This window comes from Aethalodelphis obliquidens, unplaced genomic scaffold (assembly GCF_003676395.1).
Source record: "Aethalodelphis obliquidens isolate GAN/ISIS:26980383/991018 unplaced genomic scaffold, ASM367639v1 scaffold5, whole genome shotgun sequence".
Taxonomy (NCBI): domain Eukaryota; kingdom Metazoa; phylum Chordata; class Mammalia; order Artiodactyla; family Delphinidae; genus Aethalodelphis; species Aethalodelphis obliquidens.
In genome coordinates, this window is record NW_020837949.1 from 33,319,567 (window position 1) to 33,347,200 (window position 27,634).

The 27,634-nt window shown below is 36.0% G+C and overlaps 1 protein-coding gene across 2 annotated transcripts in view; it reads left to right on the top strand.

Moving 5' to 3' along the window:
• The first annotated feature begins 16,391 nt into the window (after positions 1 to 16,391).
• TFEC (transcription factor EC) overlaps positions 16,392 to 27,634 on the top strand; it is a 79,096-nt gene continuing 67,853 nt past the window's right edge. Inside the window, exon 1 of one of the 2 annotated variants that reach the window (XM_027102134.1) lies at positions 16,392 to 16,523. The gene's annotated coding sequence lies outside the window, so the exon portion shown is untranslated. The remainder of the gene's footprint in view (positions 16,524 to 27,634) is intronic. The other variant, XM_027102135.1, reaches the window with a different exon arrangement.

Here is a 27,634-nt window from a genome sequence, read left to right on the forward strand (position 1 = left end):
GGCAGGTCCACACTTTTCCCCGGACTCCCTCCCGGCTAGCCGTGGCACACTAACCCCCTGCAGGCTGTGTTCACGCCACCAGTCCTCTCCCGGAGCTCCAACCGAAGCCCGAGACTCAACTCCAGGCCCCGCCCGCCCCGGCCGGTGAGCAGACAAGCCTCTTGGGCTGGTAAGTGGCACGGTCGGCCCTGATCCTCTGTGCGGGAATCTCTCCGCTTTGCCCTCCGCACCCCTGTTGCTGCGCTCTCTTCCACGGCCCCGAAGCTTCCCGCTCCGCCACCCGCAGTCTCCGCCCGCGAAGCTGCTTCCTAGTGTGTGGAAATCTTTCCTCCTTCACAGCTCCCTCCCACTGGTGCAGGTCCCGTCCCTATCCTTTTGTCTCTGTTTATTCTTTTTTCTTTTGCCCTACCCAGGTACGTGGGGGGGGGGGGGTTCTTGCCTTTTGGGAGGTCTGAGGTCTTCTGCCAGCGTTCAGTAGGTGTTCTGTAGGAGTTGTTCCACGTGTAGATGTATTTCTGGTGTATCTGTGGGGGGGGGAAGGTGATCTCCGCTTCTTACTCTTCTGCCATCTTCCCGATTCCCTCACCCAGGTCTACATTTGAGTTTCAAGTGAACAACACATTATTCTTTGGTATATATATGTCCCATACAATATTTGGACATACTCAAAGAAAATTTATTTTTCTTATTTGAAATTAAAATATATCTGTGCATCTTATATTTTTATTTACTAAATCTGGCAACCCTATCCATCAGTCACCATTTTAATGACAATCTCCTTATTCCCTCAACATTTTAGCCCCTGGATCTATGTCATTTTCCCTTCAAATTGTTCTGTCTTGGTGATATTAATTTTTCTGCAGATAATGTCTCCAGTACTTTGGTCTCTTACGTCCTTAACCTCTTTTCCTCCAGTGATCTTTCTCTATTATGTTAACCACCCTTATACATTAATTATTATATTCTAGACCTCACCATTCCAAATATATGCACTTCCCTCATAATATTTAATTCCAAGAATTCCACTCTCCAGCTAACACTTCTGATTTTTTTATTGTACATCATTGAAAACCCACAGCTGTAGTATTTGTTCTTTTTTACTCCACTGGAACCTACAGTCCACTGATCCTTCTACCATTTCATTCTTCATGTTCTTAATTCACTCCTTATTTGATAGATTCCACAGTTGTTCATGGCAGTATGGAATTATTATTATATGGATCCAGACTACCTGGAATTAAAGGACTTAAATCCTGCCTTCACCATTCACTATCTATAACTTTCAACAATTTACTTAGTCATTCTGCCTCAGTTTACTCATCTATAAAATGGCAATACTAATAGTTAAACATGCCACATAAGGCTATGGTGAAGAATAAATAATTTATGTAATGTGTTTTGAACAGTTCCCTCCTGGTACAAAGTTTGCACTATAAATTTAGCTTTTGTTATCATTATCACCATTAACATTATTACCATTGGCAACATCAAAATGCCCTAATTTACACTCTTAAATCCTTTGTCCATCTCTCCCTTCACTTTTCTTGTCTGGCAAAACCTAAATCCTATTCAAATCCAACTGTACTCTGTACATGAACATAGAAAGTAGAGGGAAAAATTGCAAAGCAAACAGGCTGTCTGGTTTCACTTTAAATTAATAATTGCGAACTTCAGATTGTCCCTTACTGCTCCCCAGAAATCCAATTACATGTCCAAGATTCATTCTGTCTCTGTTTCACATGTCTCCTTTCTCACCAACCTTAAATGCTTCTCCTCATTCTTACATTGTACTTCACTGAGGAAGTGTGAACTGTCAGAAAAGAACTTCCAAAAACTCACAGCCATGTTTCCCAGCCTCTTGGAGTCTGTCCACCCTTTGGCTTCCCTCCTTTCACTCTGAATGGACTCTCCGTGACCCTACCTTGACCAATCCCCCCATTTGTGCACTGCATCTCCTCCCCTCCTGGATGTTTGCATTTGGATGGATGTCTAATAGACACCTCAGAGTTAACACATCCAAAACCACACTGCTAAATTTTCCAGCAGATTATCTCATCTCAGGAAATGGCAGCTCCAGCCTCACAGTTCCTCAGGACAAAGCACTTGGCTTCTCTCTTCCTCTCACACCCCACATCCTTTGTGTGAGGCTCTGAAGAGCACCTGATGTACCCAAAAGTTATTTTATCCAATCTTTAGTTTTATAATTTGGAAAAGTAGATGAAACAAATAGTATCATCTATCAAAATTTGGGGAGAGAATTCAACCAATAATGCCTGGAAAGTGCTGGCCGCTGTGTCTGGTGTATAGTAAATATTCAATAAATGTTTGTAGCTATTTTTACTATTATTCATACTACTCCTTTTTCTGTTTCTCCTCCTCCAGACTATGCTAATGTAGGTAAATATACAAACACATGCAGCTGAATATAAAATGCTATGGGCTTAAACATCATTAGACGTGTATTAATACAAAATATACTATTTGCCCCAGTTTTGTAGAAAAGTAATTCCTTTTGGACTGCTTATATGAATTTAGTTTGAGATACCCAAAGAATCTCATCATTTAGTAATGATGTTGTATAATGTAAAAATTCAACTGGAGCCAGACTTCCTGAGCTTGTATTTTGCCTCTAGTATGACTTTGGTCACTTATTTGAACTCTATGCCTCAGTTTTCTCATCTGTAGTATGGGGATTATAATAGTACCTCCTCATAGGATTGTTCCACTGTTTTTCATATTTGTGCAGTTTTAGTGTGGTTACTGAGATATTATAAGTGCTTTATAAGTGTTCACCACTTTTGTTTCTATTTTATTTTTGTTTCTAAGAAGGGGTCTTCTTCATAAGCTTCCAAGGCATGAATTCAAAGGATTGTATTCTAGCTCATTTCTCTTGCAGGTATTATGGTCTATGTATATGAGTATAGTTTTTTACAACTTCAGAAATGTAAAGTACAGTGTGATTTTGCCCCAGATGCTTTGCCGTTTTTTTTGTTTTTTTGCGGTACGCAGGCCTCTCACTGTTGTGGCCTCTCCTGCTGTGGAGCACAGGCTCCGGACGCGCAGGCTCAGCGGCCATGGCTCACGGGCCTAGCCACTCCGCGGCATGTGGGATTTTCCCGGACCGGGGCACGAACCCGTGTCCCCTGCAGCGGCAGGCGGACTCTCAACCACTGCGCCACCAGGGAAGCCCCGTTTATTTTTGTTTTTGTTTTTTTGACATACATGTTTCTGAAACAAAAATGGATGACTTTGGCTGCATTTAAATTATAGGGAGTATAATCAATACCAAATATCTGTCAATTTCATGCATTCCACAGAGAGCTATTAAACACTAGTATATATATTGTGCACAAAGTTTTGTAGTGGGGTACAATGGTGATTAAACTGAAAAAGCTTTTGCCCTCTTTGAACTTATGGTATGAAACAAGGAAAAGATATTTTTCACATAAATAAGTATAAGCCTATTTCTTTTCTTTTTGCTAGTTGTGTTGGATTAAGGATCTGGCCAACTTTGTAGCATCATATGGTGCCAATTTTTAGGCAGCACTGCAACAACACGGGTTCTTTGGATCTGGTGTGCTAGTTTGCTCAGGTTTTGCCCACGCAATTCCTTACATAACTGGAAAAATTGAATTTGGTCTCCCTTCCACTGAAGTAGACAGTGCTGCTCAGTGTAAACAAATTTGGAAAAGAGAAACTTCTTCATGGGTGCCGCTTGTCCCAGTCAAGTATTTTAGATCTTACACAGGCAAGTTCCAGGTAGAACTACAGATCATGCCTCAGAGCCTGAGGCTGGGAAGCTGTCAGTTGCCTGGAATCAGCAGGTATAGGCAGTCAAAATACTGAAGAAGAGAATAACATTCAGCGTCTGACTCTTTACCAGGAACCAGTGATTCATTTTATTACCTAACATTTAGACCCTTAAATATGCTTCCCAAGTGGTTGCTCAAAAAAACCGAGAAAACAAACACTAAAGGATTTGAAGGACATTTTGCTGATACAGTAACCAGAGGAAAATAAACTTACGTTCTAATAAGATTTTTTTTTTATTAATTAATTTATTAGTTATATTTGGTTGCATTGGGTCTTCGTTACTGTGCGCGGGCTTTCTCTAGTTGTGGTGAGCGGGGGCTACTCTTTGTTGTTGTTGCGGTGCGTAGGCTTCTCATTGCGGTGACTTGTTGTGGAGTACGGGCTCTAGGCCGTGCGGGCTTCAGTAGTTGCAGCATGTGGGCTCAGTAATTGTGGCTCTCATGCTCTAGAGCGCAGGCTCAGTAGTTGTGGCGCACGGGCTTAGTAGCTCCATGGCATGTGGGATCTTCCCAGACCAGGGCTCGAACCCATGTCCCCTGCATTGGCAGGCAGGTTCTTAACCACTGTGCCACCAGGGAAGCCCCTCTAATAAGATTTTATAACAAAGTAAGTGTAGGTCAGTTTATCTATTCTTGGTAACTATAACACTGTGAAAGGAAAATATATTCTACATAATTTAAATTTTATGTTCAGAGCATGTAATAAATCTCTTATTTTGAATATAAGAGCTACACGATTAGTACTAATTTAAGAGCAAATGCCTATTCTCATTAAATAGATGCTGTACAAATACCTTAAAATATCAGTTAGAAGACAGTAACATTATCCTACTGCATGATATCCCATAAGGCTTGTTCTGACCATGATGGAGAATGTGCATAGAAGGACTTTAGAATGCTTAATGAATCCTACTCCTGTCTTCTTTGGGGCAAGTCACTTCTTTGTTTAATGTTCAGAGGCCCAAGTTTACAACTCCTGAGTAAAATTTAACATCGTTCACATTGGAAAACTTAGATTCTAATTCTGCCATAAATTTAAGTGATATACTTTTAGAGATTGTGGATTACCTTTTTATTTTTGAGAAAATAACTAAGCATTATTTGGCAGCTAAGGGTCCCGAAATTGGATACTAGTGGTTTTGTAGTTCCCATTCACAGGAAGGCCACATTTAGCACCCAGAAGAGTTTTCTTTCATAGTGTCACGATTCCTACCCATATATTCTACTTCATTAATCAAAGAATTCAGTAGTGTTTAGTTCATTTTGAGCCCTGCATAGACTGAATATGCATAAGGGGTTGACCTTGGATTTGTCAGGGTATGAGTGAACCCACTGGTGACCTCTCATGACATTTTTAGGTAAAGCATCTCAAATAGTCATACTCTGTTAAATACTAAAATATGCATTTTCATATGGGTTTCCTTTCCTTTTTGTTCTTAACTATTATTTGCAGGTAAAACTATATACTGTTGTTGATACTTTTTCTTTGAAAAATAAGAAATGGTTTATTTTTAACACATTTTGATAAATGTAAATAGAAATCTCAAATTTAATCATAGCTTGTTCAGCAAGATTTGCTAGGTGAGAGCCCCTTATTTTTACTTAAACCCTTACATATTGATTGATACTATGACAGTTTTAACAATTCATGTTTTAGCCCACTATCTTCTCGTAGGAATTTGATGAAGGATTTTTAAATGACTTTTTCCATTCATAAGCTTATTCCCCTTTGTATAACCTTCACTTATAGTGCATATACTTTTCAAAAACTTTGGTCCTCTGTTTGTAGAGTGTGAGATATCTATTATTAATGAAATATTGGTGGATTTTTTTTTCTGAATTGTCTTGAGAGAATAATGTTCTCTTACTCAGAAGAAAGTCCTTCAGAATGAGGTATTCTAACAAAAAAATCATTATATCCACATATGTTCATAAGATACACTATTAAATTTAGTAGTCCCATCACATGTAAGCTTCAGATATTGTTGCTTTAATGCATTCCCTCACTACTTTGATAAAAACCTTAAGATGTTGCCACTAGTTCTTTGATGATTTCCTCTGATGTTACAGTACCTTTCTTTTTTTTCTCCAAAAAATCTGTTTTGCATAAACATGAGAAGTCAAGGCAGTTTGAGTTAACCAGTAAAAAGATTCAAGTTTTTGCAACAAAAGTACATATATTTGTAATCACATATTATAGCCCTCTCTCTCAATGTAAGGGAAGTTTATTTTCTATTTCTGGAAAATTTGAGCCTTTAGGTTTAAGAGAAGCCAAATATGTTATTCAGCTTTATAATTTTGAGCTTTATTCAGTTATTTCCATGTTGAATTCATGAGATTTATTAATGGAATTTAGAAGGAGAAGAGGCATATTGACCTAGATATTGACTTATTCATTTTTCCCCATCATCCCTGCCTGACTCCTGAATGAGTCCTGCATTCTGTTGGATTCAGGCATGGATAATTTTCTTTTTAATGTTTAGTTCTAGCTTCCAAATCTTTTTGCGGCAATTTCATTTAACAAAAAGCCATTCTGGATTACTTATTACATCCATAATTAGGTTTAATATTCCTATAAGGATGAAATATTAACAAATTAATAACAAACTTAAGTTTGTCCATTTTAACTACAAAGTTCTGTTTTCAACTAGACTATAGTTAATAATATGGTGTTACATACTTGAAATTTGCTGAGAGTAGAAAAGTGTTCTCAGCATTTAAAAAAAGAGTTAACTAAGTGAGGTGATGGATATGTTAATTATTTTCATCATGGTGATCATTCCACAATGTATATGTATATCATACTTTTTTTAAAGCCAAGCATGTTCTTCTGTGACTCTATTCTAGAAAAGAATGCCATTCTACCAACTATCAGTGGTACCTGTGGGTTTGCATTCATCTCGTTGTGTAAAAAGGTCATTTTTCACTTTGCTACTTATATTCTGTGACTTGATAGTACAGACATCTAAAATCTAACTATTGCATCTGATACTTTTACCTGTATTTCCTTTTCTTTAAAATGAAGCTTACTAGGCACCACTTTCACTATTGTTTTTCCCATGTCACAGTTGTTTTTCTCTAATAACTGATCTGTAGCTTTATATCAGCTTGCCAGCAGAAGGTGAACAGTTGTAGGTCTATATATGGTGTGAGAGATGCATCTTTTGCCCCTTGTTTCAGGAACTGGCTGATTGTGAAGCTTTGCCATATTATTTTTGTGCGTGTGTGTGTGTGTGTGTGTGTGTGTGTGTGTTTTCTTTGTTTCAGACCTGTCATCCAACACAGGGAGCATAGAACCTCTGAAATCCCTGGGTTTTTCAAAACTCAGCTCTGCCTGCTTTGACTTGAAACCAGAAAATGAAGTATAGTTTTCTACATGATTAGCAAGATCCATACACATGAAAAAAGAATAACTTCCGAGCACACTATTACTTGTTATAGATTTTCAGATATACCAGCTCTGGTCACTGCCACTTACCAGCTCTCTTTTTCTCTTATTTAACATAGGAAGTTTTCAACGGGTTGAATTTTCCAATATTCTAACTTTATAATTTCTGAAGTATGTTACCTTTTTAAAAACTTTCAAATCACTGCATTTCATATTCAAGTGAAAGCACCTAGCACAGCTCCTGGCACATGACACACATGCCCCAAGTTACTTGAATCTAGAACTGATATCCGAATAGAGTTGTGCTTATATTTTGTAATACTTGGCCGACCTTCTCTAGCAGTTTAGTTGGATATGTATATATATATATTTTTTTTCTACTTTTCCCTCATTAGTTGATAGCAAAATGAAAGGAAGCATTACCATATGGGAAATGCAATAAATACAAATGTTATATTGAAAGATAAGGCAATTCACATAGCTTACACCCAGTGTAATTAGTATGCTTACATACTAGTCTAGATACACCCAGTTATTTATGTTTCAAGAAATATTTCAGTATATTTGACAGATCCTTCTCATTTCAGTGTCACAACAGGAGATAGATACTCAAGTTACGATATTCAAGTTACATTAACTAAGTATCCTGGGAAATTAAGTCTTAACGTTCCCCTGAGGGAAACCTCTACCTAAAAGAATGTGTTCCATTTTAAATTTCCTAAGCCATGGCAGTGTATTTAATTTATCCTAACATTTGAACTCTGACAAAATGAAAGTGAATAATCCAATGTTAATTCTTTAATATCTGGCATAAGAGTCACAGTTCCTACAAATGCAAGAACCATTCATGGATTCTGGCGAATCTGGGTTAACCCATATCAGATAAGTCCCAAATGGCAAAGGTGGGGATGGGAATGTGATTTAGAAAGTGTAGGATGGTTTTCATTGGCCATGATGTTAGTGGCTCTGTGTCGTGAATATGTGGCTGCACGTTTGTGCTTGCCAGGTTTGATGTCGTTAACCCAGGAACTCAAAGCTGACCATCACGACACTGTGCAATTTAAGCATTACAATAGATTACTAATATGGGGAAAGAAAATAAATAAAAATGGAGTACTTAAAATGCAATTGTAAAACAAAAATAATATTAAAATATCAGGTCTTTCTATTTGTAATTTCTATTTTATGTGCCCTGTAAAAATTGAAATGAAAAGATATTTCCAAATCTAATTTGTGAATTTAGTTTGGCCTCTCTCTTCTGAGCCCAAATGAGGTGAAAAATCTTATTAATAGAAAATATTAATGCTCTTTCTCTCTTTCTCTCTCTGTATGTATTCCTCAACTGACGATGGGATTACGTCCCAATAAACCCATTGTAGAAAATATTGTAAGTCGAAAATGTATTTAATACACCTAACTTACCAGACATCATAGCCTAGCCTAGCCTACCTTAAATGTGCTCAGAACACTTATATTAGCCTATAGTTAGGCAAGATCACCTAACTCAAAGCCTATTTTATAATAAAGTTTGAATATCTCATGTTATTTATTGAATACTGCACTGAAAGTGAAAAACAGAATGGTTGTGAGTGTATCTATTGTTTATCCTTGTGATCATGTGGCTGACGGCTCTGCGGCTCACTGATGCTGCCAGCATGGGGAGAGAGCATCTTACCACATATGGCTAGCCTAGGAAGAGATCCAAATTCAAAATTTGATGCATGATTTCTGCTGAATTCGTATTGCTTTTGCACCATTGTAAAGTCGAAAATCATAAGTTGAACCATTGTAAGTTGGGGACTATCTGTATACATTTTTTTAAAAAATTAGGGAATAAGAACAAATTATGTTGGCTAATTACTAAAACATTATCAATTAAACAAAGACTATTCGTGCCAGTGCCATCATTTTCCTGGCATTTGTTGACACCTTTATTGAAGTCCTATGAGCCCCATTTTCCCTTGTTGTATTCCCACATCATGATGCACCTACTGACCAAAGTAAATTTAAATACCACTAGCATTTCTTGTCACCAAGTGTATGAAGTATCCCCAGCAGAACATTTATACCTTGCTTTATTCTACTCTCTTTGTCTAGGTCACACCTAGACTTTGTAGATTATTGCATATTACTTCCTATCTTACTTGAGGAACAAGACAGTCTTACTCCCCTCGTCCCCCTTCTATTTCTTCTTATTTTACTTTGTCAGAGTGTAGTTTTATCGTAGTTAAAAATGTCAACCAAAAATTATAGATTAAAACAAGAGGTATACTTTTTTTTTTTTTTGCGGTATGCGGGCCTCTCACTGTTTTGGCCTCTCCCGTTGCGGAGCACGGGCTCTGGACGCGCAGGCTCAGCGGCCATGGCTCATGGGCGGGCCCAGCCTCTCTGCGGCATGTGGGATCTTCCCGGACCGGGGCACGAACCCGTGTCCCCTGCATCGGCAGGCGGACTCTCAACCACTGTGTCACCAGGGAAGCCCCCAAGAAGTATACTTTGATGATTCTTTGGTGTGCATGGGCATTTTGTTAAACCTCTAAAGGAATTTTAAAAACCCTCAAAATGGAAATAGGAAACACATTTCTACACTTATCCTTTCTCTATCTCTGATCTTATTACCTTTCCAGATTGTATTCCTTTAAAAATTATTATACTGTTATAATTATTATAGTTTACTCAGGGAAACCTCATGTTTGCTTATAGCAAACTATGAATTTGTGAAGTGTCTCATATTTTTATACTTCTTTGAAAGATGGCAATTCCCTCCTTGCGGATTCCGGAAAGCATTTTGGCATAGATCTTAAGAACAAAAATAACAATACTGGTAAGCACATATATACTCATACAGAGAACTTTTCTTTTATTTTAGTTTTTATCTCCCCAAATCATGGTAATCAAAATTATCATCATCATCTCTCTGTCAATCTACTCCCTCCCTTATTCCTGTATCTACTCTCTCTTCCTATTTGTATTTATAATGAGTTTCAGAATAAAGTTCATAACTTATTATTGCATGGACTGAATTTGTTTCTTAGGTGACAATACAGGAGAACTAAACTTTACTAAAGAGCGATTCCCTTGGGAAAAGTTGATAAGTTAAAGGCTATTAGGAGAGTTTTATAGTCATTGATCCTAATAACAAATATCCCAGTTCTCTCAGTATATGGAAGGATTATGCAGGTTAATTTCCTTTGAAGTAGACATGGTCATTGACAGCTTTGGCCAATGAATGACAAACAGAAGCTTTAAGAACCTGCATATGGTTCATTGCATCCTGTTTGCCTGCCTCAGTGGTGTTGAAAGCGTATATGGAGATGGAGCCTCCATTATCCTGGGTTCTTGAGTAACTGTGTGGAACACAGCCTCCCTTCCCCCACCCCCCGCAATCCACACTGGACTTATAGAGTATAAAATAACGTTTTGTTTTTAACACTATGTATTTTTTGAAGGTTTTTGTTACCACAGCATATCCTGTCCTCCCCTGTCTAGCAGAGAACAACTGTACAATTTTGGCAGACTGCAAAAGAATTATAATTTTCCCAATCTCTAGGGAGCTGCAGTGTTAATCATGGGAGATGCCTTCTCATTTGGAACTTCCTAATATTACAAAGGAAGAAGCTTTATACTTTTACTTATTTTATGGATAATAAATACATTGTCTCATCTGAGTATAGGTTAGATGGTAGCCTCCATGGAATATTTCTGATTTCTGGAATTTTATATATAATTTTCCCTTCCCAATTTTAAATATATCTTCTGTCTTTACCTTAAGGATTTATTACCTTCCAAATGCAAATGCTTTGGGGAAGGAGAATATTTTAAGTCTTATTAGGCATTTATACCTTGGCGAATAAAGTACATAATGAATTAATTAGAGAGTTTCCTAAAAATAGTTTTAGATAGTGGCAAAGTGGGGAGATGATAAGGGATCATGGCACCTGTCTGGCAAAAGGGAAAAAGACATAGAGATTGCATGTTAAAGACAAATTTTGCCTACTTCATAATTTTTAGAAGAGCCGATTCTTTGTTTAATTCTCTGGTGTATGCCGAGATTAAACATAAACTCTAGAGAATTCTTAAAGCCCTTGGCATCATAGAAGAATTAAATTATATTAATGCCTTAAAGGTTTGTAGAGACTTCGTGCTCTTCAAAACTGATTTGTTGGGGACAGAAAAACTTGCAAAAGTCATTTGATTCTCCATTTCTCACAGAGCAATGTTAAGTCATGCACTTCTGCTGACACTGTGGATTGATGAGTTGATGTTTGTGAAGTTCATTGAAGTAGATGAGAGCATTTTAGAACTGAAAAAGTACTACTATTGCAATTGTATATTTATACTGATCTTACACGTGTTCCACAGCTCTCATGCCTAGTATGCTTCTTAAGGACATAATAACTTTGATGGAATAAAACCTAAATGCAGTTTTAAAAGATATATTGAAAGTTTGCAAATACTGCACTTGCTAATGTGCTAGTGAAATAGTAGAAATCTAGGTAAGTTTCAGTGTTAGTATTTTAGTGGGATGAACTCCTATATGTTTGATGGTCTGTAATTCTTAAATGATATTGGAATTTAAGATCAGATTTGATATTTAGTGTTTATCTTAAAGTGCTATTCAGGCAAAGTGTAGAGTAATCACATACAAACAGGGAACATTCACTTTCTAACTTACGCACTTCTGGTAATGAAATCAGACTTTTGAATAATCAATGTGATTTTTTTGCCAAATGACTTAATGGTAATATTAATCTCTCTGTAAAAGGATAATTTCTATCCCTGAGGGACATATAAACTCCAGTTCTATATACTCACATCTGATTTTGTTTGTTTTCTATGGTAATATTGATTCTGGACTTTTTCTCCAAACTTCTTAGGAGAGTTGTATCTTTTCCTTGAATATAGCTTTTTAAAAGAGAAGTTAGATTTCTTCAGTGTTTATCAGGTTGGAAGTTTTTAAAAAATTAATGATTATCTTAAACTAGGCTACTTGTTGCTAAGAAAAAAGGCATACTTATGGGCATAATGACCCTCCACATCCAGGTATATATGTACAAAATCAATTGCCATTAAAAGGATTCTTTACCAATAATCTTTTATCTTTGAGACTTCTATGAAAGCAGTCTGAAGTTACAATGAATGCATTGTTTTTCTTCTTTGAAGAGCTGGTATGCAATCTTCTTGTCTGCTTTCTACATACTTGTAGGAATGTTTTTTGAGTACATTTCCAAAAGTGGATTAGCTGCCATTTGGCAATCAGAAAATTTTTTCTTCTATGGTCTGTTCATATGTTTTTAACTTAAACATTATTTATCACAGACATTATCTATTACTGATTGTTACCTTAGTGCCCCCAAATATGTTTGACTTTAGAAACCAAGCAGCCTCTACTTTTGTGGCATTTCTCATTTCAATATCCCAGTCCTTCACAAAATCAGATGTAAGAAAACAATCCATTTATTCCTTACATCATTTTTGTTTGCTATTTCATATATTCATCTACTAAATTACTGTTTCTCCGCCTTTAACTAACTTAAACCATAGGTAATTTATCTTCCAAATTCTATTAGATTTTAATCTCCTTGAGGGTAAGGATCACAACAGCTTGTCTTTGTATCCTACTGCCTGATACATGGTAGACATTCAGTAGAAGCTGATTGATTAATAATAGATAAAATATTGGTTTTGATGGAGAAGCTACTGTGAAGAACATAAGGCTTAGTATTTAATATACACTGTCTATTGTGTGACAGGACTAATTATAAGTACTTGGAGCATATGCTGTCCATGTTCTGTCTATACTTCCATATACCACTTACCATCTCAGGCTTGTCTTCCAATTGCCTGCAATGGAAGTTTTGTCAGAAGGCTGCCCTCAGCAGAACAGATTCCACTTGCCCAGCTGCAGCTTGGGCAGGATATGCTTGGGTGTTAATGTTCCCTTGGAGGCAGCCTGAAACCAGTGGCTGATGGATTTTAGGGGGGGTCTAAATATCCCAGGTCCTTTGTTCCCTGCCTGGAATAAATCTAAGCATTTTACATAATTTCCAGTGTCATGAAACTAAGAATTACCAATACAAAGAAGAAAAAGTTATGGTCCAATCTAGCAATAAGTACATCTTTAGATAAGAAGACAATCAAACCTTTATAATACAGTGTAACGATTACCTACATGTTATGTGATTTAAAGCTAAGGAATAAAAGCATTTCCCAAGATTTTTTTTAGTCATTAAAAAGTATTTTTCTTAGATTTTAATCTGTATGTGGTCAAATACATTAGACTTTCTTGATATTTTTCTCTACTTTATGAATTACAAAATAGTCACATTTTGGGGGGTGATTTTTAAAATTTTATATTTGCATCTTTAAGATTTTGAGATTGAATTTTTGGTATAGTAGAAGTATGGGTCTCTGTCTACTTCTCTCTTCCTCTCTCCCTCTCTCCCAACAAATTGTTAGCTATTTGCCCTTAAAGTATTTATTGAGAAATATACCTATTTCCTACTGATGTGAAATACAACCTTCAACATATACTAAATTTCTAAAAATGCATGTTTGAGTTTTCTGTCTACTGTATGCCATCAGTAAGCTGTTTTGATTAGTGTAGTTTTACAGTATGTCCAGTATCTCATTAGTCAAGTCCTTCTTCACTATTTTTTAATTTCAAAATATTTTGGCTATGTTTTTCATTTATTCTTCTTAGTAAATAATAATAGAAACACCAATAGACTGTAACTAGAATTTTGATGGATATTATATTGAATTTACAAATTTATTTGGGATTAAAATATACTGACATTAATACTTATAGTAGAAAGATATGTAAAGTTCCGTTTGTTCACACACACAAGAGCATTTAATTCTTATCTTTCAAGAAAAGCCTACAGACAGGAGGTCAGACACAATCTAGACTTTGAAAAAGGGAGAGTCTTGCATCAGGACATTCTAAGCAGAAGGAAGGAAGGATGTTTATGATGAAGCTTGAAATCCAGACTTAGATTTGGTTGTGAGGACTTTTATATGTTGTTCTAGAGTAATGGGAATCAGTTTAGGCAGTAGGAATCTTCTGATGGTTACAAGTAAGGAGAATAAAATTATCAAATCTGTGATTTAGAAAAACAACGTTCTAATCACGTGGTTGTTTCCTCTGACAACCAGCCCTCATCCGGAAACTATTTTGGGGCCAAAGAAGTCACCTCTTCAACATAAACTCAGGTACTAGTTGAAATGGGCTTACATGATTAACAAAAGATGCTCTTCTCACCCCTATTAAGAACCGTGAACCAGGAACCAAGGATGAAGACCAAATATTTATTTCTTATTATATCACAGTATCACACAAAGTAGTATACTATCCTTAAATGTTTTGGTGTACAAACTATTTTTAAAATCAAAACTATATTTTAATACAAATTACAAACATGATTATTATATAAAATATAGAAGCTATAGGTAAACAAAACTTTTAAAATATCTTAAGTGCTCCTCTAGACCACCATTAAGATATAAGCACTGTTAACACATTGGTGCCTTTTGCTTCAGGTGTGTATGTCCACGTGTGCATTTCCAACTTTTCAAAAACCAAAATGTATGCCCTTATAATAATAGAGCTTCAAAACTTACCTTCTGAATCACACAAATGTGTTTTAAATTATAATTCTATCTGAAGTAGTTTCTAATATGAGTTAAAATCCCATATGTTTCTCTTTCTTAACAATGTTTCTTATTAATCTTGTTTTCTTTATTTCTAAAATTAGCTTAAATCAATCACCTTTGCTCTAAATTAAGTACTTACTCCTTCCCATCACCTTAGGAGATTTAAATATGTGATAACATCATAAGAAAATGTAAGGTGACTCAAAAATTAGTTATTGATAATGAGAGAACTTTAAAAATTTTTACTTAATAGTTTTGCAGTTCTTCAGAGGAGACACAAAGTGCTGAGACATTTTCACATAAACCTCACTCCTTGACAAACATCAATGTCAATTTAATTGCATGATTTTGTATATATTTTTATTTATTTATTTATTTATTTATTTATGGCTGTGTTGGGTCTTCATTTCTGTGCGAGGGCTTTCTCCAGTTGCGGCAAGTGGGGGCCACTCTTCATCTTGGTGTGCGGGGCCTCTCACTATCGCGGCCTCTCTTGTTGCGGAGCACAGGCTCCAGATGCGCAGGCTCAGTAATTGTGGCTCACGGGCCTAGTTGCTTCGCGGCATATGGTATCTTCACAGACCAGGGCTCGAACCCGTGTCCCCTGCATTGGCAGGCAGATTCTCAACCACTGTGCCACCAGGGAAGCCCAATTGCATGATTTTATAAAACACAAAGAGAGGAATTTGAATGTAACCTTTGCATGAAACTTTAGTAATTATGTTATATGTAATGATGTAACTGTTATAAAGTAAATGCACATTTTCACAGCACAAATTATAGTGTGGGAACAAAGTTGTATCTTTAGGTTTTTACTTTCATGCAGGTAACTAATATATAAAATGAGACCTCTTTAGATGTTTCATTTATAAAGGTAGTGAGTGAGTAACCAGTACTCATGTCCCTTAAAAATATGTCACACTGGGATATGAAAAATAATAATAAAAATTAGAAATCTTGTAAGTTGAAATATATATCTTCCAACTACATAGGAAAATAAAATATTCCTGGACAAGATGAAAATTATCCTGGAATTTGAGAGCAAAATCATATGTAAGGAAAATGTGATTATATGAAATATGGGAAATTTAATGGCCTAAAGCAAAAACTCAAAATCTTTTAACACTGTTAACAAAACTGCAATTCTTAAAAACTGAAAATTGGTGCAGGTCAGCTTTTTGAAGAAACGTTAAGTGTGAGACTTGACACGTCGCAATAAATGTGGGACCTTAGTCCATTTTGATAACAACCATTTACTGCTTGTGTTTATTCTGGGAAGAAATGTTGATTATGGGGCAATAATGGGATCAACTAGAGCTTTTACTGTGGTCACATTACTGTGGAGTACTTTTGTTGGAGTGCTGTTTCTCAAATTGGTAGCATATTTCACATAAAGAAAGGAAGTCCCCGTACATGAAACTGCTGTGTCATTTCTTCTTCCTTAACTGAAATTCCAACCAAGGTTCAGGAAATGCCCTAATGAGCCACTTCTCTTTTCTCTTTCCTCAACTAAGTGGATTCCAACCAGTCCAAACTATTCATTATTCATGATCAGGACGTTTACTTTGGTTGTCTCCTGTGGCATGGTGCTTATGTTATGGGAAGAGGGATTATAATTTGGTGCTGTTTGTAAAGGTGATAACACTGATAGAATCCAGTCATTGCTGGTAGGTAACTAAACTGGCAGGTTAGTTTTCTGTACTTTAAACTGTGAAAGACAAGTCTAATCAATACCTATTTTACTTTGATATGTGTGGCTTGCTGATAATTATAGTTTCATCTTGCATGATCACTGGATATCAGGATATTAGAGTAGTTGAGCTATGATTTGCTGTAATTTGGGTAAAATATGTCTAAAACTCAATCTTTTAATGTCTTATTTTAATCAAGATGTAGAAATAACTGTTTTATTTCATGATAACCAAAGGAATTTCTTCTTCCAGTTTAATATTCCTGGATATTTACTAAATTGGAACATGATTTAACATTTTATTGCATGTTTTATGTTATTTTATGAGTAAATGTTAATTTCTGTTTACATTTTAACGATATATATTTTATTGTCTATTAAAGGTAAGAAAATATGCATACTATTCATAGCAGAAATAACACCAGATAGTATTTTAGCATATATTATTTTTCCAGCATTAAAAGTTATTCTGTTTTTTATGGAGATTTGAATCTGAAAAATTTGTGTAGGAGATGTCAAAATCCCAAAGCAATAACTTTTTATTATAATAGTTTTCAATTAGTTTATTAGTAATAGTTTTCAACTGTAATAATTAGCAGAGTTGTAGTAGGGACTGGAAGATTATATATATATTTGTTTATATATATATGTACATAAAAATATATTTTATATATATTTGTTTATATGAATTACAATCCCATGCTTTCGGTATCATCTTAAAATGTTTCATTGGGAATACACATTTTGAGAAGAAAATAAACCTGAGGTAATCTTTAATTCATTTTGGGTAGCTTTTTAGTAACTTATTTACTAGAAACTTCATTTAAAGTTAAGAGAATTTAAAATAACTTTCACAGTTCTTCCCTGTTCAGAGACTGTGTCAACAAAGCAAAGTGAAACAGAATATAGAGTTCATTATCAAGATTATTCAGACAATTCTGCTTCACTTCTATTTTAGATGAATCTGCGTGTAGCTTTACGCTTTCAAGTAACTTTTGAATTAATACTAAATCTTTTACTTTTTTTGGTGGAAGCTACCTTAAATAGGCCAAACTTTGTAATCTCCATTTTGAGAATAAAAACTTTTTTTAGCTATAAAACAAATGGAATAGAGATAATTTTCATGTTGTCTATTTCTTTGGTTTGATTATCATTACTTTTTAAAAATTTTCTATTTCATTACAAAGCAGTAGAATAGTTCAATGTATGAGTAATTTTATTGAACTGGAAGTTGGAGCTGATGTCAAAAATGAAACAAACTGAAAAAAGTTCCTTAAAAATCAGCTTAATTTTAATGACTGTGACACAAGTGTTTATTATAAGTTTTAGATAGCCAAAATAATTATGAGGTATTTAAATCTGATGGAAATGTCTAGCATTTGTGACATTTTCAGAAGTTGTGGTAATTAACACAGTGAAAATGGAAAATAATTTTGAAAACAGTGGTTTGAATAGTTAGAAAGGAGAAACTGAAAGAAATAAAATATTCTTACATGATAGTTTCAAATAAACTAGTGAAATATGATTCAAAGGAATAATGATGGATACTGATAAAGTAATAAATATACAAGTGGATGTATAATCATCAATTCTTTATTAATCAATTATAAATAGAAGTCAATTTTATTTTTGTACAAATCATTGTATAAAATGAAATTCACTAGACATACCAGATTCTTCATGGAGGAAAATTTAATTAACTCTTTATAGTAAAAAATATTGGATTAAGCAATGGAGTGATAGCAGATCCAGAGAAGCGATGTTTACAAATAGCAGATTGCAAATTTTATACTATTTGGCAAAAAAACCCAAAACAAATGTATAGTGCAAAATATAGTTCTTGCTCAGGTTTTACTGATTATATTTACTAAGATTAGGAAGAAGAGTCAGTGAGGCATAGAGCAGAGGATGTATGAGGAAAACAGTAAGAATCACAAGTGTTTTCAAAAACATAACCTATGAGGGGAGAGCTTAACAGTAGTCTTATAGAAAAATGAGTATCAATAAATTAACATACAAAAATATCCCTTATTTTCTAGAGTTGTGAATTACCAGACTGTTCAGGAATCTGTAGGTCAGGGTATAGGTGTTTGGAGACACACCAAAATTGGTCAGACATTATTCTGCTTGTGAGAACTTAGTTGATGATAATTTTGTAATTCCATTAAATTGTAGCTATTGGAGCATGGATGTCTTGGCCAATTACTCATCAGCAAAAAAGAATGATATGGGAATGTATTACAGGTAGTTTATGTTAAACATTAGGAAAATTGGGGGGATCTGTATTATTGAAAAGTGAGATAGTAAGATAGGTTGTGGAATTTCCTTAGGTGACAATTTTAAGAACAGATTGGTTAAGGACAGAAAACCCTAGGTTCTAATTTTGTAATTGTTCTCAGAATACAGCAGGAGGTTGAGCCTAATGATCTTAAAGCCCATTAGGTTGCTGTTTTTCTTTTTATCACTTCACATTTGAAAGAACATGTGAAATTCAAAAATAGAACTAAAAAAAGGCAATTGAAAGGAATGAGTCTAGGAAAGAGATTGAGGTTTAATACAAATTTCCATATCCCCTTACGTTTATTCCCAAGAGTTACCATGGAAGAGTGTTTCCAAATCATTTCTTGCCTTTCCTGAAACACTCCTCCTCAGCCTGTGTACTGGAACAGATTGTGATTCACTTTCTAGCTTCTTCCACTGGGCCAGAGAATTCTTCTATCCCTCCCTTTGTTCCTTTCTTTATTCCTTATTTTGTGAACATGTTTCCAATACAAAAGTTCTATGCACATGAACAATTAAGTTCTGAAAGATATTTAGCTTCCTTGTGTGGATTTCCATCCAGAAAAGCATTTGAGCCAGGGTTATGTGTTCAGTCAGACATTTCACTGTATCCCTTTTTTTCTCCATTGGTGAAAACTCATTCTATTAGACATCTTTCCACACTCCCCAAAAATCTAGACCAGTACCTATTTGCCTTGAAAATCTCTCTATAGACAGGTAATGCTGTCAGCTAGTGTCTGCAGGGAATTCCTCAGCAGCTAGGATGTTTACATTCTCTGCTCCCTTTGATCCTGTGCAAATTCAAATATATTTGAACCTACTGAACTATTGAGGTCTGTAACAGAAGTTTTGTCAGTAGCATTTTTACCATCAGACTCTAAGGTTTGGTAAACTTTTAGGCTTCTCTTTAATTAGTCTTAGGCTAAGAGGCATCTCTCAAATGTTTCTCTCCATTTAATCAATCACTTTTCCTCTTCTATAGCTTATGATTGTCCTACACATATGTAAGGCACTTTTCACATGATGGATGATTTGCTCTTTCCATCAGAGCAGAGATGTGAAAAGCATGGCACATTCAGGGGTCTTTGATTATAGCTTGGAATCATTGTGGGGAATAACATAAAGAAGAGCTGGAGAGTTAAGGTGGGGGCAGACCATAAGAACTATGCTTTTAAGGGTTGTACAGTTTTAACAAGAGTAGCTTGTTCTGATTGTGTTTTAGCAGGATATCTCTGGCCATTTGGAACACAGATTGGTGGGATGAAAGACCAGAGTCATAAGTTTTAGATTTTGTTTGTAGAGTGCTCCTGTATCTGCTTTAAGACAGCAAAGACAATTATATGTCTCTGGATAATACTTTGCAAAGTGGTTGAACCTCTGGCAACAACAGAAGGCAAGTTCTTTACTAAAAATATTGTAGAACCTACTTCATAAGAAAATCAAAGGTGGTGGACTGTGTCATTTTCCACTGTAAAAATAACCACTTAAACTGAACATGGATTAGCTCCCAAACCAGTGGGCCAAGGAAATATTTGCAAGTGATTCAGTGATTTCTTTGTGGTTGCTTTGTTTAGTGCTGATAGAACACACTGTAAAATAGGAAGTCAGAAGTTCAGCATTTTTAGCTTGCTACTAACTTGCCATGTGACTTTAAATAAGTCTGTGTGTGTATATGTGCGAGTGTTAGCTGAATATTTTATATTGAATTAATACCTAGCGTGGAGAGTGAATGAACAGCTGGGGCTGGGCCTGAGTGTGAAGGAAGAGGGGTCTGGTTGTGTTAAAGTCTCCTGTGCTTGAAGAGTAGTTCTGAATTTGCTCCTAGGATATCAAATTTAGATTGGTCATGGGAGCTCTAAGATTGGAAATAAAGGTCACAACCCAAAGGGAGGACTTCTCTGCTTCTTCCTATGGGATCCCTGATCTCACATTTCTGACAGATTTCTAGAGCACAGAACATAACCAGGGGCTACTGTCTCATATATTCTCTCCTATGAAAATAGCCTTGGAGGACTCTGCCTTAGGACAGAGCTCTCAGAGCAAAATGAAGTAGAGAATGAAGCAACTCTGCATAATGTGCCTTTTCTTCATAGGTCACATCTACTTTTCCATATTTTCTAAAACTGCATTGCCAGTTCATTTTCATTTCTATTTGTTTCAATAGGAAACACTGGTGTACTAAGTAGTATCTGAATTCATTTAGATTCAGCCCCACTGAACACACCAAGTGAAATATGTAACACAACCAGTTGCTTAAGATGTATTTGTCTAAAGACAAAACAAGCAGCAACAATGACAAAATAGCAAGCAAAAATATCCTATAATATGTTAGGAGAAGGAAAGAATTTATAAAATAAATGCATAAGCTGAAATATTAAGTCCTCTATTGAGGGATAAAAGAGAGACAGTGAATGTTAATTACTTCTGCTTGATAGCAGTAATCTTAGAAGGAGTTTTAACCAGTATCAAAATCAGATATTGTACATGAAATAGTCTTTTCTCTTCCACAGTTGATAATAGTTAACATCCATTGGGCTCTCAGCATGTACTAAAGACTTTATCACCTCATTTGAGCCTGACATGCCCTTGAGGCAAGTCCGCTATTGCCATTGTTGAGAAAAGTGAGGCTTTTGAAGGATAGGTAACTTTTCCAAGGTGACCAGTGGGTAAGTGATGGAGCAGCGACCTAGATCTAGGTCTGTAAGGGTCTTAGACCTAAGTAAACTCTGTAGTCTTTTCTGGGGAACTTTTAAACTTAAACTGTATCTTTGTTGTTCTACTTTATTCATTTTGAACAAATGTTCTACTTTATCCCATCTTTATAGCAGAGAAGGGGAAACAGTTCAAGGGAGAAGGGTTGGGGGAAATCAGAAATCACAGCTCTGCTAAAAGTGGTTCCTAGGCTTATACATGGATAACGAGGTCTTTGACTACATTAAATTTGCAAAAATGGCAGTTGCAGAGGTAACAAGGGACCAGAATAGATGGCTCTATTTCATAAAAGAAAGGGGCAAAGTGAAGAGACTCATTAATGTTGAAGCAGTAGATGGATAACCAGTGACAAATATCAAGCAGATTTGCTTCAGTTTGGTCAGAGAAAGGTCATTGATTATTTTTGGTTAAACTGGTTCACAGAGGCCAGGTCTCCACTAAAAAAGGGAATTAATTGCTTCCATTTCCCACTAATTGCCTCAACATTTCCCTATGCTTTGTCATTGGAGATTTGGTCAGAGAGGCAAAAAGTCAAAAGTCAGAGTTTGATGGAATCTACATAAAAAGGGAATCTGAGGAGACCAAATTATGGCATTTGGTGTAATAATGATAATGATATTTAGCATTTTTCCCTGGGAGTGCTGTGGATTTTTAGAGACCTTTTCAATCTTTAATCAGACCATAGGGCACATTTAAGAGAGTTCACTGCTTTTATTTCCATCTAGAGGATAAGGCATCACAGAGAGATGAACTGACCTAGGGCAAATCTCCTGAGATGTTAAACCTCTATGTTGGATTACACCCTCTATGTTGAGTTTTAGCTGGAAGGCTGGGCACTTCCCAGAGGTATCATTCATTCATACTCCTTCAGAGTCTAGACTTTTTGTACATTACTCTCTGAGATTACTACTCTCTGAAAAATCACCCAAGAAATTGGCATGAAATAGTTTTGATGTCACAAGAATTACTTAGTTTTCAGGCTATTAATTGATTCTTGAGCCATCTTCAATTAATGAGATATTCTACCTGTATTTTCTTAATTAACCAGTCTTTAAAATCCTTTATAGCTCTAAATCCTTTGGAATCTGTGAGTTTTGTCGTCCAGAAATTTTGTACTTTTTTGGAACCCAAAGTGGCAGTGTAGAGAGTAGGAAGAACATGGGCTCTGGATATGCCAGGTCAGTGTTCAATCTTCCTGGTTCCTCTGATTTACTTGTAATACCTTTGGAGGCCCAATAGACAAATGTTGCTCTTTAGGAAGTCCCAAACCTGCAATATCAGCTACTCTTCTTTGCTGGAAGAACCAGAAATATGTTATTATTAGTTAGATATTTATTACATTGTAGGTTCTTAGAAACATGGTGTATTAGAATGAGCATAGGTTTTAAAGCAAGGCACTTAGGTTTCAAAACCAGCTCTGTCATAATCACCTGTTTGATCCCAGACAGGTCATGTAATTTGATTGAAACTCATGTGTAAACTCATTTCTTCATGTGTAAACCTGATATACCTCATTGGGTTTCATATTAAATAAGAAAGTAAAGGTAAAGCACCCAGCTCAATGTCCACATATACTTATCAGCCATGTATCTATTAACATCATTATTAGAAATGATAAAGATATTAAATGGTAAAACTATTAATTGGGGCATGACTTAAAACATAAAACCCGAGTATAAAAGAAGTCTAGTACTTTATAAAAATCCTTCCTTTGAATAAGATACTCTCACAGTTATGGTGAACTTGAGGTGGACCATCTTCTGGTCAGATGCCTCACTACAGCAAGTCTTCCTTACCTTCCCCAATAAAAGTGCTTTACTCACATTAAGTCATTTAGTAATCAGAACAATTCTGGAAATTAAGCAGTATTATTGTGCTCAGTGAACAGGTAAGAGTGTTTACATATGGGGAGGGAAATACGTGGTCCAAAGTCATACAACTTGTCAGTGAGGAGCCCAGCTTTGAAGCCAGGTGGGCTGATTCCAAACCCTATAATTCTAACTGCTCCTCTAACACTGCTTTGGAAACATCAGACTGCAGTTCAAGGTTGTCATTTGTGCAAGCTGAGAAATTAAATAGTCCTCACCCTCATTTTTAAATTAAGGGGATTCTTAAAGCTTATCTTTTGTCTGACAGAAATGGCTCTTCGCACCAAGAATCAAAAACCATTGTTAACAGTGATATCTGTGTCACCAAACCCTTCCTTGGATTCTTTCTAAGTGTTTCTATTTAATTTCAAAAGGTACAACCAGCCCTTGTCAGAACACATATCAGCCCTCTATAACCAAGAAATGTTAGGAGCTGGGCATATGGTTTCTTCCTGCTCCCATGGTGCTTTTCCCTTGTCTGCCCCTGCCCTTGCCTCCCAGGCCCCATGAGCCTTTTCTCCCCAGTGCTGAAGCTGAGGTCCAGCTCTGAGGGGAGCCCTAATTGTCAAACTAGGTGCTCATAACTTTTTTGACTTGTTTCTCTTAAACAATGTAACTTAATAAAACTCTTTCAAATACTTAAACAGGGCACAGCTACTAACACAGGAAGAGCTAAGACCGTGTACACATGGGAAAGCTGGTTTGACTGTTTTGATTAACTTGACTGCACAAGTCAGTCAAAAAGTAATCACCAGTGAAGCAAACCATTCTGACAGATTTTTGACCCACTGTGACTGCTTATTTGACCGGCTTCAGCTTGAAGTGGTCAGATTGACTGGAGACAGTCTAACTGGAAAATTTAACTTTGGAGTATGTGTATACCAGAATCTACTTTAAATAACTTTATTCTAAATCTGTACATATTTTCCTGGGACCAGTGAGAGAAGTTTGAAAGTGACACATTGCAGCATTTGACTTTCTAGAGTGAGATAGATGTCTTGCCACTTGCTAGCACTGGCAATATATTTATAGGCTACAAAACAATCACATTTCACCCCATGCACATATAGAGTTCAATAAAATTGAAACTCTACCTTAACTTGGCCAAGTCCTAATGTAAGGCATTATATTCTCTTACTCTTCTGAAGCGTTGGTGATAGACTTATGACAGCAAATGACTTCTCAGATATCAGGTTACCAATTCAGTCATTAGTGACTAGGGTAAGGCAAAGTTGACCTTGCCACTAAGAGTAGTCCTTCTAAGAAGAATTTATGAGAGAAGGAAAAACAAAACAAAACCTTTGATGAGAGGCAAAAGAATCTGGTTGACATTATTATTTGAGCTGCTTTTTCAAAGCAAGCCCCTTTATATCTATCTATCTATCTATCTATCTATCTATCTATCTATCTATCTATATACCTATCTATCTATCCTTATGTTCCTTTAGGAAATTTACTTTGAAATGAGCTCCAGCTTTGGGCAAGACATAAACAACACTATAAGGATGGAAAGAATGATTTATTCTCACATTATAGTGTTGGATTTTATGGGGAGAACATAATGAGGTTATTGTCTGCTGTAAGCACATTTTTATAAGGTCTGGTTTATGCTGGTTGAACATCCTAATACATTTATGTTGAGATTTTGAAATATCCTGTTACTGTTTGAAAGACATTCATGTGCTGCTCTTCAACACTCCTAAAATTCTAACTTTTCCCATGGAAATGTTTTGTAAATGTTCAGGACTTAGATGCTATCTCATGTACTTCTATTAAAGTTCAGTGGTAAGGCTAGATAGAACTTAAAGCCAGAGTGTTAGTAATGACTAAAATAATGATACTTTTCTTAAAATAGCTTGCTTAATAGTCATATTTTCTCTTGTGTTAGAGTCACTTGATATATAATTCTATTTTAAAAATTTTCTGATTAATAGAGAGAAAGGAAGCTTACTTTAACTTTGCTTTCAAAGTTTATGCTTTCTAGTCATTTTACGATTAAGTGGCTTTAGCAGTAAAGCCCTTTGACCTGAGTAAAAGAGAGAAATAAATTAAATCTCACCGTTTGAAGAATGCTATAGAGAGTCCACTGGGGTATATATTTAAATTGTATATGTTCTCTACATTATAGAATCATTGTTAATAATGTTTCGATGATCATCTTGATGCTTCAAACCTTTTACACATCTAGGATTATTTCCTTAAGCTATGCAAATGTACAAATTTACTTCCCCGGCAGCAACTCACACAGATGCCTATTGCATTGTTCCCTCCTCAGCCCCAGGTATTATCATTTAAAAATATTTGTTAATTTGAAAGGAAAACAGCTTCATTTTAATAATCAATTCTGATGAGGAACAAAGACTCAGTAGTGAGACCAGTGAGGCTTTGAACTCAGGCTTTGCTTCAGAGCTCCTCAACCTATCCTTTATCTCCACTTTCTCATGAAAGTGCGGAGAAAGGCTACTCACCTCACAGCTTTCTGCGAGGATTATATGAGACATGGTGGGTAGCACTCCGTGCTCTGTGCCTGACACAAAGCAAACTTTCTATACTTATCAGCAATGTATGCCATTATTATCATTATGATTATTAACATACTTTCCGGAGAACACCAGCATAGAGATGAGCAGACTTCGATTGATTTTAACTCTGCGTGCTGCTTTGTTAACATGCTTAACATGAGCCTTAATTAGCTTATCAAAAAAATGGGTCAAATAAGGGATCATAATCATAAGGGATCAAATGAAAAATGAAGTTGAATAGGTAGGTGGGGGACAACCTATCTATAGGCCACGATAAGGAAACTGAACTTTATTCTAGATGAAATGGGAAGCAACTGAAAGATTTTTAATCAGGAGAGAGGTTAATCCATTTTATGATTTAAAAAGTCCATTCTGAAGGGTGTATGAAGAATGGTTGAAGAGAGCAAAGGAGGGGGCTGGGAGATGAGTAATGAGAGAGTCACAGTAAGGGATGATAGTGGCTTGTACTAGAGCTCTGGTAGTTAGAGATAGAGATGACTATATTTGAGGTCCATTTGTGAGTTAGAATGGATGGGGTGGATTATATATGAGGGTAAAGGAAAATGAAGGACAAAAGGAAGACTGCTCAGTTTCTGAGTTGAGAAATTGGATGAATAATTATGCCATTAACTGATTTGGAGAAGAATGAAGAGAAACAGGCTTTGGGGAGGATTATCACAAGTGGTTGGACATGTAAATTTTAAATTTTGCGATATTTGTGAAATATCTATCTATTTATCTAAGATACATAAACCTCGGCCTCCCAGAGAGAAACTTTGGGATTTATGTTTTGTTAGTGTGTAACTGGTATTTATAACTGAGGGGATAGACGATATCATCCACATACATGAGAAAGAGAAGGTGTCTGGTGCTGAGTCCTGTGTCATCTCCAATTCACTTTTCAAGTTACTGCATTCCAGTTTCCATTTCATAGAGAATTCTGGAAGAGAATTGCAAATTTGGGTATCATTAGCATATTGGTGGTATTTAAAGCCAGGGGAAGAGATGAGACCCTCTTTGGGGAGAGTGTGGAGAGAGAGTAGAAGTGCCTAGTGCTGAGCCCCGAGATCTCCTCATTTACAATTTGCAATGTCCCTCCTGTCCCTGCAGGCTGACTTCTATTCTCACTGTGTCCCTGAGATCATTCTCCTGAGGGTCACCAGTGACCCAGTTATTTCCCAATCTGCCAGCAATATCTCCTGCTCTTTCTATTTCCTCATCCCTGTGCTATTTGACTCTGTTAACCACTTTTTCCTTGAAATTCTATCCTACTTTGGCTTTGTTATATCATTCTGTCCTAATTTTCATTATACTTTCTTGAGATTTCTTTAGTCTTTTCTGCCCATTACATGTTGATATTCCTCAGAGTTCTTTACCTGGATTTTGTCTTTTTAATTCTAATTCTTTGTCCTGTGTGATTTTAACTAAAACCCTGATTCAGTGATTTGTTCTAAGCTGGCCACCATATCTGTTTCTCTAAATCCACACATCTAGCTGTTTACTAGGCATCCCTGTTGGATGTTTCACAGCCACTCTGACTTCATTATGTCCAATACTGAAGTTATCATCTTTCCTTCTAATCTTTTGCCTCCACTTTTATTCTTTATTTTGATAAATGCCATCTTCTCCACCACTTCATCATATGTGAATCTTCCCCTTCACCACATGTATAAACGAATCAGAAATCCTGTACATATTTTAAAATT